The sequence below is a fragment of the Camellia sinensis genome, chromosome 12, assembly GCF_055761805.1.
Source record: "Camellia sinensis isolate YWXY chromosome 12, ASM5576180v1, whole genome shotgun sequence".
Lineage (NCBI taxonomy): Eukaryota > Viridiplantae > Streptophyta > Magnoliopsida > Ericales > Theaceae > Camellia > Camellia sinensis.
In genome coordinates, this window is record NC_138972.1 from 9,382,676 (window position 1) to 9,395,721 (window position 13,046).

General features: G+C 41.0%; 1 protein-coding gene across 22 annotated transcripts in view; it reads right to left on the reverse strand.

Annotated features, from left to right (window-relative positions):
• LOC114315788 (putative ATP-dependent helicase At3g02060, chloroplastic) overlaps positions 1-13,046 on the reverse strand; it is a 53,318-nt gene that overhangs the window by 15,091 nt on the left and 25,181 nt on the right. The gene's annotated exons all lie outside the window — the stretch shown is intronic.

Sequence of the window (13,046 nt, forward strand, 5' to 3'; positions counted from 1 at the left end):
AGCCATAGCTCTGAATTCAGCCTCTGCACTAGACCTCGCAACTACATTCTGTTTCTTGATTCTCCAAGTAACTAGATTTCGTCCAACAAAGGTACAATAGCCAGAGGTTGACCTTCTATTAGTGACTGATCCAGTTCAATCAGCATCTGTATATGCCTCCACACTAAGATGACCATGTTTTGAGAAACAAAGACCCTTTCCCAGAGAAGACTTCAAGTACCTTAGAATCCACATAACTGCCTCTAAGTGAGTTGCACGTGGAGCATGCATAAATTGACTAACCATACTCACTGCAATAACAATGTCAGGACGCGAACGGGATAAGTAGATAAGCTTACCCACTAGCCTCTGGTATCTCCCCCTGTCTACTGGCTTGCCTCCTTGATCCTCACAAAGCTTCAGTCCAAGCTCTAGTGGTGTATCATAGGCTTTACTTCCAAGCATTCCAGTTTCTTTTTGCAAATCAAGCACATACTTTCTTTGACATATGAAGATGCCAACTTTGGACAGAGCAACCTCAATGCCTAGAAAGTACTTCAAGCTGCCTAAGTCTTTGATTTCAAACTCATCGGCCAAATACTCCTTTAACCGAGGAACCTCCTCAACATCATCCCCTGTGAATACAATATCATCCACATAGACAATAAGAGTTGTCGTCTTACCATGTAAGAAGTGTTTCACAAACAAAGTATGATCAGCTTGACTCTGTTTGAAACCATATCGCAGCATGGCCTGAGTACACCTCTCAAACCAATCCCTAGGAGACTGTTTAAGTCCATAAAGTGACTTGCGTAGTCGGTACACTTTTCCTATGGTTTTAACATCCTCAAAGCCTGGGGGAATATCCATGTACACTTCTTCTTCCAGATCTCCATGGAGGAAAGCATTCTTCACATCAAATTGATGGAGAGGCCAATCGAGATTAGAGGCAAGGGAAAGAAAGACTCTGACAGAGTTCATCTTAGCAACGGGTGCAAATGTCTCCTGGTAGTTTACTCCATAAGTTTGAGTAAAGCCCTTGGCCACCAATCTTGCCTTGTAACATTCAATTGAACCATCGGCTTTGTGCTTCATGATATACACCCACTTACATCCAACAGGTCGTTTGCCCTTAGATAACTCAGTGATGCAGGATGAACAGGGACAGCGCTGGATTTTCAAAACAGAGGTTATTTGATGGCCTAAACAGTGAATAATTTATGGTTTCAAGAGTAAATTGAAGGCTAATAGGTAAGGGAAGGGATTAGGGTTGATTTGAGGGTGATTGGATAGAGTTTTGAGATTGAAAAATGCACTTTTAGAGGGCAGTAAATAGTAATCCGAGAATAGCAAATTGAAACATAAAAGAAGAAGAAAGGAGAAGAAGAAGATAGGTCTAGGCATCACACCTAGATTCTGTCACACCTAGGGTTTGATTGCATCACACAATCCATAAAGAAGCTTCAAAGCTCTTTAACTTTTTATAAAATATCAACTCTATTGAATTATAAGCATTACATGGCTTCATATAGGACTAGGAGACTTCCTAAACCAACTAGAACTAAAATAGGAAACTACAAAAATATCTTTGACTTCCAAAACTAATTTAAGACTAAACAAAAACAAAAACAAAGGCTAATCAAATAACTTGACTCACAAGACGACCCATGGGCGACTCCTATTAGAATAATATATTATGTTTTGGGTTATTATTTTGTAATTATTTTATGCCTTAGGGCTCCCTTGTAGTTATTAACTTCATTAATATAAATAGGGAATGACAGCATAATCATTCCCTAATCTTGATATTCTATAAAAATAACATGGTATCAGAGCCTAACCCTAAAACCTAAATTTCTCTACCCATACAATACCCACCGGAGCCACCACACAGTCATCTTCCATCATCACACCCTTAGGACCATCGTCACTCGCCGATGAAGCTCAGGTCAAGAGGCCTGACAGCAGTGGCCGACTGGGCTGGGAGAGCCCTAGGCAGCCCCGATTGGGTGTGTCGCCGACGAAGCTAAGGCTAGGAAGCCAGACGACAGTAGCCAACTGGGCTGGAAGAGCCCTAGGCAGCCCCGACTGGGTGCGTCTGTCTCTGTCGTCATCGTAGCCCCGACTGGGTGCATTGTCTCTGATTGTCTATAATCTGTTCTTGTCGACCGTCTGTCGTCTTCGTGATGATGCGTCGATGAGTTCTCTTCGTGACTTGGAAGCTCTGTTTGTGGTTTGTATTCACCTCACCTCGTTTTTCTCTTTAATTTAATTTAAACACACACACACACACACACACACACACACACACACACACACATAAAAAGGTTGATGAGTTCTTTAAGTCTTTAATTTTCTTAGTGGTCATTGTGTTTGTATTCCTCCACCTTCTGGGTTTGTGATTGGCACTAGTTTTATTGAGGGTTTGGTAGTACAGTATCTATGGCAGATTCCACCGGTGTGTCCACTACTTCTTCGACACCTAGGAGTGAGCGTTTCCCTATACCTACTACTATGGCTGAGAACCCCAACCCTAGTCATAAAATCACTACCTCTCTATTTAATAGTCAGAACTATCTCGCGTGATCGCAGAGTTTGACTATGTTTTTGAAGAACAGAGGGAAGATGGGATATGTAGATGGCAGGATATTGGCACCTAGCACAACTGACCCGGGTTATGACCAATGAGAGATTACCAACTCTTTGATTATGGGTTGGCTTATTCATTCGATGGTACCAAACATTGGCGAGGGTTACTTATGTATGGAGACTGCACAGGATGTTTAGAATGCTGTGGCTACCACATATTCCCGCAAAAAGAATTTCTCACAAGCATTTGAGTTACGCCGCTCTATTAAGAGCTCTTTTCAGGGGGAGCAGACGATTTTTTAGTACTTCACCTTCCTAACCAATGGTTGGAAATGCCTTGATCACTTGCAGGACTATAAGCTTGTTTGCACTGCTGATTCAGTCAAGTATCGAAAGTTCATTGCATAGAAAAGGGTCTTCAAGTTTTTGGCCGGTCTCAATGTGGAGTATGATCCAGTTCGGAGTCAGGTTCTAAGTATGGACACTCTTCCTTCACTTCAGGAGGCATTTGCCTATGTATAGAATGAGGAGAGTCGCCGGTCTGCTATGATGTCCCCTGTCTCTACTGACCGCTCAGCATTACTGTCTACCTCTAGAGATGGCCTTAGCCTGACTCTCATTCCTCCGTCTGCCACCAAGGAGTCTGTATTCTATGATTACTGTAAGAAGCGCCACGACATACTTGTGAGACATGTTGGAAGCTTCATGGGACTCCATCCAGGGGTCAAGGTGATCGGTCTAGTTCTAGAGGAGGTCAGTCAAGCCAGTCTAGAGGACGTGGCTCCTATCCACGGGCTCATTAGTCTAGTGCCGTTGATACACTTGATTCTACTTCTGCTTCCGTTGGCCAGGCTTCTAATGGTCTCTTTAACATGACTACACATGAGCTTGAGGATGTTCTGCGTCACTTACTAGACCGCCGGTCTTCTACTGCTCTTAGTACATCTTCCTCGTCGTTTGCCCGCTTAGGTAACTTAGCCTCTTCTCCTTGTGTTTTCCTGTCTCATAAGTCTTTGCCCTAATTATTAATTCTGGTGCCTCAGATCATATGTCTGGCCCCTCTGACCTTTTCTCTGCCTATAACCCCTCTTTAGGTCAAGACAAAGTTAGGATTGCAGATGGTATTGTTTCTTCTATTTCTAGGAAAGGTTTAGTTTATGTCACTCCTACTTTACCTCTCTCTTCTATTCTTCATGTTCCCAATTTTTCTGTTAACCTGCTATCCTTGAGTCGTATTACAAAGGATTTGAATTGTAGTGTGACATTTTTTCATGATCATTATCTTTTTCAGGACTTTGTCGTGAGAAGGACGATTGGCAGTGATAGTGCAAAAAATGGTCTCTATTTCCTAGATCAACCAGACAAGCTTTCTCATTCTTCCACCACGGGTCCTACTACCATCGATGATATATGGTTGTGGCATCAGCGTCTTGGGCATCCTTCTTTTATTTACTTAAGCATTTCTTTCCATCTGTTTTTTCAAACAATAATGTATCTGAATTTCTTTGTGAGTCTTGTCAGCTTGGAAAGCAACACAAAGCTTCTTTTGCTCCCAGTTTTAATAAAAGCTTAGTTCCTTTCTCATTAATACATTCTGATCTTTGGCGTCCATCTCGGGTTGTGTCTGTGAAAGGTCATCGCTAGTTTGTTACATTTATTGATGATTTTTCTCATACTACTTGGGTGTATCTCATGAAAGACAAGAGTGAGATTTTCTCTGTATTTCGCAATTTTCATAAGATGATTTGTACTCAATTTGGGCCTACTGTCAAAATATTTCATTTTGATAATGTGGGTGAATACATAGATTCAGGGTTAGAGAAATATTTTTCTACTCATGGCATTATCCATCAAACCTCTTGCACCAATACCCCTCAACAAAATGGGGTGACGGAATGCAAAAATCACTATCTTCTTGACATGGCTCGGTGTATGTGTTTTTCTATGAGTGTGCCTCGGTCTTACTGGGGCGACGCTGTTCTCACCGCTACCCATCTTATTGATTGTCTTCCTAACCAGGTCTTGCAAAAACAAGCTCCTCTTCAAGTTCTCCTAGGTTCCCAGTCCTTATTTTCTATTCCTCCCAAAATATTTGGCTGTGTCTGTTTTATCCATAATCACTCTCCTACTCATGGTAAGTTGGTCCCTCGCTCCCTTAAATGTGTTTTCCTTGGTTACTCTCCTACTCAAAAAGGGTATAAGTGTTACCACCTTCCTCATAAAGGGTTTGTGTCCATGGATGTCACTTTCTTTGAGTCCCAATCCTATTTCTTGTCCTCTCCGGTGTCACAGTCCTCCCTTTCGGGGAAGCCTTGGCATGAAGTGATTCCTATGATTTCTATTGTGGAACTAGCTGTTCTTGCACCACCACCTCCTACTGGGACTATAAAACCCAATGTCACCAAGAATAGGGAAGGGCAAGTGTATGTTAGGGACAAAGACAGACAAAAAGTTAACTGGATACAAGAGATCACTTCTGTTCCTCCACAGCCATCTCCTGCTTCTGATGAAAGTCCACGTAACTTTGAATCTCTTGAGTCCATTGATCTTGATGTTCCTATTACCAAGAGAAAGGGTGTGAGATCTTGTACTCAACGTCCTATCTCTAATTTTGTGTCCTACTCTCATTTGTCGTCCTCATATAAAGCGTTTGTGTCAAATATTTCCTCTGTTAGCATTCCTCACCATTTTCAAGATCTCTTGCTACCTCTGAGTGGAAACTTGTCATGATTGAGGAAATGAAAGCACTTAGGAAGAATGGCACTTGGGAATTGACTGAGTTACCTAAGAGCAAACAACCTGTGGGATGCAAATGGGTGTATACTGTGAAACACAAAGCGGATGGTTCTATTGAGCGTTACAAGGTTAGACTTGTGGAAAAAGGATTCACTCAAACATATGGCGTTGACTATCAAGAGACCTTTGCACCCGTGGCTAAGATGAATTCAGTCAGAGTTCTTCTCTCTCTAGTAGCTAATCTAGATTGACCACTTCATCAGTTTGATGTAAAGAATGTCTTTCTCCATGGTGACCTCGAAGAAGAGGTATATATGGACATTCCTCCTGGTTTTGAGGATCATCAGACATAAGGCAAAGTATGCAGGATTTGGAAGTCATTATATGGTCTTAAACAGTCTCCAAGGCCTTGGTTCGAAAGATTCACTCAAGCTATGCTTAAATATGGCTTCAAACAGAGTCAGGCAAATGACACCTTGTTTGTGAAACATACATCATGTGGTAAGACTACAGTGCTCATTGTTTATGTGGATGACATAGTTCTTATAGGTGATGATATTGAGGAAATACCTATGTTGAAAAAATATTTAGCAAGTGAGTTTGAAATTACAGACTTGGGGAGCTTGAAGTATTTTCTGGGAATTGAAGTTTCTCACTCCAAGGATGAGATATTTATCTCATAGAGGAAACATGTGCTTGACCTGTTGAAGAAACTATGATGCTTGGCTGCAAGGCCTGTGACACTCCAATGGAACCCAATCAAAAACTGAGGGATGATGAAGGAGGAGGAGCTGTTCATAAGCTCATCTACTTATCTCACTCCCATCCTGATATTGTTGTTGCTGTCAGTGTGGTTAGCTAGTTTATACATGCTCCTCATCAGATTCACTTCAAGGCTGTCATAAGAATTTTGAGATACTTGAAATCTACTCCTGGTAAGGGTCTTTATTTCTCAAAGCATGATCATCTTCGTATAGAAGCTTGTACAGATGCTGACTGGGCTGGATCAGTAACAGATAGGAGATCAACTTCAGGGTATTGTACCTTTGTTGGAGGCAACCTAGTTACTTGGGGAAGTAAGAAACAGAATGTAGTGGACTGGTCAAGTGCAGAAGTTGAGTTTAGAGCTATGGCACAAGGGGTATGTGAGCACGTATGGATCAAGTTATTGATAAGTGATCTAGGTATTGATCAGACAGACTCCATGCGGTTATACTGTGATAATAAGGCTGCTTTCAACATCGCTAACAATCTGGTTCAACATGACAGGACAAAGCACATTGAGATTGATCGCCACTTTATCAAAGAGAAACTCACTAGTGGCACAATATGTATTCCATTTGTGTAGTCTGGTGAACAACTCGCTGACATCTTCACCAAGGGAGTTGGGAGTAAGCCATTGCATGACATCATCGGCAAGCTGGACAGGAGAGATATCTTCATACCAGCTTGAAGAGGAGTGTTAAAATAGTATATTATTAGTTGGGTTATTATTTCATTGTAATTATTCTATGCCTTAAGGCTCCCTTGTAATTATTAATCTTCATTAATATAAATAGGGGATAATAGTCTAATCATTCCCTAATCTTGATATTCTCTAAAAATAACAACCCCTACAACCCATGTAGGCAAATATAAAATTACCAAAATACCCCTCGCCTAAAAATCCTAGAAACATAAAAATAATCATAAAATAAAAATATAATAATATTAGAAACATGATTATGTATGGTTCCTATCGATTTCTCTTTGAAACCATTCCAATTTCCAAATATCACCGCTTCTTTGAATTTACTCTTCTTTGAGCTTCTTATATTCCGCATCACTCAGCCAATTCCCAAGTGCCATTTTTAGCAAGGGTCTCATCTCCTTCATCATGGCATGCTTCCACTCAGGAGTAGAAAGAACATCCTGAAAATTAGAAGGAAGACTCATAGAAGAAACTTTAGATAGAATAGCTTCATAGGAAGAAGACAAATTAGTGTAGGAGACAAAATAAGAAATAGGATGTTGAATACAAGACCTAACCCCGTTCCTTTTAGCAATGGGAACATCTAGATCAGAAAATTCAGAAAGAAAAGAGTTACTTGGAGTTTCATCAGAAGAAGAGGATTCTGGACACTCATCAAAAGGAGAAGATATCAGTGGAAAATCCGAATTGGTCTCTTGTACCCAAGTAACTTTTTTTCTATCCTTGTCCCTGACATAAACTTTGTCGTCTTTCACTGCAGATTCAAACTCAACATTCTTAATAGTTGGGTCACCATTAACATTCTCAACCTACTCAATCATTGATGGTAGTGATACAGGAATCCCTTCACACTAAGACACTCCCTGAAGAGATGACTAGGACATCGGTGAGGACAGGAAGTAGGACTGAGACTCAAAGAAAGACACATCCATAGAGATAAACCATTTCTGAGAGGGTGGATGATAACACTTGTAGCCGTTTTGTGTGGCGGAGTAACCCAGGAAGACACACCGAAGAGACCTAGGATCCAACTTACCACAAGTAGGAGAATGGTTATGAACAAAGCACACACACCCAAGGTTTTGGGAGGAATGGAGAAACCAGAAGAGTGGGACCCTAACAAAACCTGAAGAAGAGTTTGTTTGTGGAGAACTTGGGTAGGAAGACGATTGATGAGGAAGGCTGCAGTGAGAACAGCTTCCCCCCAATATGATCTAGGAACACGCATTTCAAAGGACAGACAGCAAGCAATATCAAGAAGATGGCGGTTTTTACGCTCTGCAACACCATTCTGTTGAGGGGTATTAGTACAAGAAGTTTGGTGGATAATACCATGAGTGGCAAAATAGTTGGCAACCGCCCCAAACTGAGTGTAAATCATTTTATGAAAATTTTGAAATACAGAAAAAACCTCACATTTGTCCTTCATAAGATACACCCAGGTGGTCCTAGAACAATCATCAATAAAGGTGAAAAACCATCTTTGACCTTTAAAGACACAAAACAAGAGAGAACCCATATATCAGAATGAATCAATGAAAAAGGAACTAAACTTTTATTAATAGAATGAGCAAAAGAAGCTCTGTGTTATTTTCCAAGTTGACACGACTCACAGTGAAACTCAGAAACATTATTTTTCAAAAAAACTGAAGGAAAAAGGTGCTTAGGTAACAAAAAAGATGGATGCCCAAGACAGGATACCACAGCCATAGGCTTTCCTTGGTAGATGGTAACTGAATGGATGAACAAGCCAGCTTGTCTGCTTAATCCAGGATATAGAGACCATTCTCGTTTCTACCACTTGTAGACACCCCATTTTGACCAGCCCTAAGACTTGGGCACTTTCTGTTGATTACCCGATGATGATAATTAGAATGTATTTCTCACAGAATCCTCAACAAGAAAAATGAAATTTGAGCTTTAATCCCAACCTTTACACATTTTTTTGGCCAAACTATTTTAGACCTTAAAACCCTCTTTTCAAAATAATTTGTTCTTTTGTTGTTGTTTCTACGATGTTCTGAGACTCCCATTTCGATTAAAATATTACACTTTTCAGTAAACTGAGTAAGGACAGAGTGGAAATAAATGGAAGGGATGCGAACTCTTTGAAAAAAAAATATTTAAAAAAACATCTTCTTTATAGGTTTGGATTTGAAGGAAATAGGAGGGGATGAAAGGAAACTAGTTTAGGAAGAGAATGAGCATCAAATCATTAAGAAGGAAATGAACAGCCTTTAATAAATTAGGCATATCTCTTTGTACACTTGGAATTTAAATGTAAGGCCATAACCATTGGAAAGTAGACTTTTGGGGCTTCAATTTAGACCCAAGAACCACCTAAAACCGAGTCCATATAAGAGAGATATGCCCATTTGAAGTTAGGTTTAAGAGCAGATTTTGTTGACCTGGGCCCGAGAGAAATGAACAGCCTTCACTAAATTAGGCATATCTCTTTGTACACTTGGAATTTAATTGTGAGACCACCACCATTGGAAGTAGACTTATGGGGCTTTAATTTAGACCCAAGAACCACCTAAAACCAAGCCCATATGAGGGAGATATGCCCGTTTGAAGTTGGGCTTAATAGCAGATTTTGTTGACTCGGCTCAAAACAGCAGCAGCCCCGTTTTTCTTGGTTTTAGTTCGGTTGGGACACCCCATTGAGCCATTTGTTGATCCATTCAAGTGCACCCACTCATCCTCCAACATCCCCACTCATCATCTACACATCCCACCATCTCCACTCATCATCCACTTTCATAATTACACTCCACCATCTACTTTCATGATCACATCACATCATCCCCACTCACCATCCACTTTCATAATTACATCACATCATCCCCACGCACCATCTACTTTCATAATCACATCCCACCATCTCAAGTCATAATCCATTTTCCTAAAGCAACCACACCATCACCATTCATCATTCACCCCCATTATACATTGTCCCCCATTAACTCCACTTTGTCTTGCACCATTGCCTACTTGCATTGGCTATATAATGAGAGCTCTAGTCTTGAATTAGAGGAGGATTTTTGAAGAAGAGAAGGGTAGGGAGAGAATGCTAAAATTGTGTTAGAATTTGAGAGAAAATAAGTCTTAAAAACAAGAGAGTTGTTTTGCCAAACTAGTAAAGTTACATAGCCTCTTACATCTCATCTCCCCTTGTCAAAAATCACTCAAAACCTTAACCAAAGAGAGTATTCTTGCCAAGAAAAGAGTGATCATACATTTGTTCAAAACCGTCATTTTAAGCTCAAAGTCCAAGCTTTTGAATTGAGGATTAAGATCATAATTCACAACCTTGAGGGTGATCAAGAGGAAGTTTGAAAATCAAGAATTTCACTATTTCTTTGCAAGGTGAATTTTCAATTCTTTCATTTTTCTTGCATGTTTTATCTTATATTTATTTTCTTATGTTAGTTTTGAAGCTTGGGTAACCAGCTTGGGGAATGATAGAATATCACCCCCTATTTATAGATTAAGATTAGGGTTTACAAGAAATGCAATTACAAGATGATCCCTGAGTGCTATCCCTGAGTGCATAAAATGATTACAGACAGACCCTAGTGTATCTTTCGGCTACCTTTCGGCTAATATAATATCACTTAATATAATATGCTAACACTCCCCCTCAAGCTGGTGCGAAGATATCTCTCATGCCCAGCTTGACTAATATGTCATGAAATGGTTTAGTGCCAATCCCCTTGGTGAGAATGTCAGCAAGTTGTTCACCAGACTGGACAAAGGGAGTACAAATGATACCACTAGTGAGTTTCTCCTTAATGAAGTGGCGATCAATCTCAACATGTTTTGTCCTGTCATGTTGAACTGGATTGTGAGCGATGTTGATGGCGGCCGTATTATCACAGTATAACCTCATGGAGTCCGTTTGATCAATACCTAGATCACGCAACAATAATTTGATCCATAAAAGTTCACACACACCTTGTGCCATAGCTCTAAACTCAGCTTCTGCGCTTGACCTAGCAACCACATTCTGTTTCTTACTCCTCCAAGTAACTAGGTTGCCGCCAACAAATGTGCAATACCCTGAAGTTGATCTCCTATCAGATACTGACCCAGCCCAGTCAGCATCTGTAAAGGCTTCTACACGAAGATGATCATACTTTGAAAAATACAGACCCTTACCAGGAGCAGACTTCAAATACCTCAAGATTCTCATGACAGCCTCAAGGTGAATCTGATGAGGAGCATGCATAAACTGACTAACTATACTGACAGCAACAGCAATATCAGGACGGGAGTGAGATAGGTAAATGAGCTTACCCACTAGTCGTTGATAGCTCCCCCTATCCACAACTTCTCCTCCTTCATCATCCCCTAATTTCTGATTGGGTTCCAGGGGGGTGGCACATGCCTTGCAGCCAAGCATCCCAGTTTCCTTCAACAGGTCAAGCACATATTTTCTCTGTGAGATAAATATCCCATCCTTAGAGCGAGCAACTTCAATTCCCAGAAAATACTTCAAGCTGCCCAAGTCTTTGATTTCAAACTCTTTAGCTAAATATTTCTTCAACAGAGGTATTTCCCCACTATCATTGCCTGTAAGAACTATGTCATCTACATAAACAATAAGTGCTGTAGTCTTACCGTGTGAGGAATGTTTCACAAACAATGTGTGATCTGCCTGACTTTGTTTGAAGCCATATTTAAACATAGCCTGAGTAAATCTCTCAAACCAAGCCCTTGGAGACTGTTTGAGACCATATAATGACTTTCGAAGTTTGCATACTTTGCCTTCTGTTTGATGATCCTCAAAACCCGGAGGGATGTCCATATATACTTCTTCTTCGAGGTCACCATGGAGAAAAGCATTCTTGACATCAAACTGATAAAGCGGCCAATCCAGATTAGCTGCTAGAGAGAGAAGTATTCTGACTGAATTCATTTTAGCCACGGGTGCGAAGGTCTCCTGATAATCAATGCCATATGTCTGAGTAAACCCTTTTGCCACAAGTCTTGCCTTGTAACGCTCAATAGACCCATCTGCTTTGTGTTTCACAGTATATACCCATTTACATCCCACTGGTTGTTTGCCCGGAGGTAACTCAGTCAATTCCCAAGTGCCATTCTTCCTAAGTGCTTTCATTTCCTCAATCATGGCTAGTTTCCATTCAGAGGTAGCAAGAGCATCCTGAAAATGGTTAGGAATGCTAACAGAGGAAATATTGGACACAAACGCTCTGTATGAGGATGACAAATGAGAGTATGATACAAACTGTGAGATAGGATGTTGAGTACAAGATCTCACACCCTTCCTCTTGGCAATAGGAATATCAAGATCAATGGACTCGAGAGATTCAAAGTTACCTCGACTCTCATCAGAAGCAGGAGATGGCAGTGGGGTAGCAGAAACGGTCCCGTGTATCCAGTTAACTTGTTTTCTGTCTATGTCCCGGACATAAACATGCCCGTCCGTATTCTTGGTGACAGTGGGTTCTAGAGTCCCAGTAGAAGAGGGGGGTTCAAGAACAACTGGTTCCACCATAGGAAGCACAGTAGTAGAGGGTGGTGCAAGAACAACTGGTTCCTCCATAGGAGGCACAGGACTCACTTCACACCAAGGCTCCCCCGGAAATGAGGACGGTGACACCGGAGAGGACAAGAAATAGGACTGGGATTCAAAGAAAGTGACATCCATGGACACAAACCACTTACGAGAAGAATGGTGGTAACATTTATACCCCTTTTGAGTAGGAGAGTAACCAAGGAAAACACACTTGAGGGAGCGAGGGTCCAACTTACCACGAGAGGGAGAGTGATTATGGACAAAACAGACACAACCAAATATTTTGGGAGGAATAGAAAACAAGGACGGAGAACCAAGGAGGACATGAAGCGGAGCCTGTTTGTCCAAGACCTGGGTAGGAAGACGATTAATAAGATGGGCAGCGGTGAGAACAGCGTCACCCCAATAGGGCCGAGGTACATTCATAAAAAAACACATACACCGAGCCATGTCAAGAAGGTGCCGATTCTTGCGTTCGGCCACCCCATTTTGTTGAGGGGTATTGGTGCAAGAGGTCTGATGGATAATGCCATGAGTAGAGAAATATTGTCCTAACCCAGAATCTATGTATTCCCCGCCATTATCAGAACGAAATATTTTGATAGTGGCCCCAAACTGAGTACAAATCATCTTATGAAAAGTGCGAAACACAGAGAAAACCTCACTCTTATCTTTCATGAGATACACCCAAGTAGCACGAGAAAAATCATCAATAAATGTAACAAACCA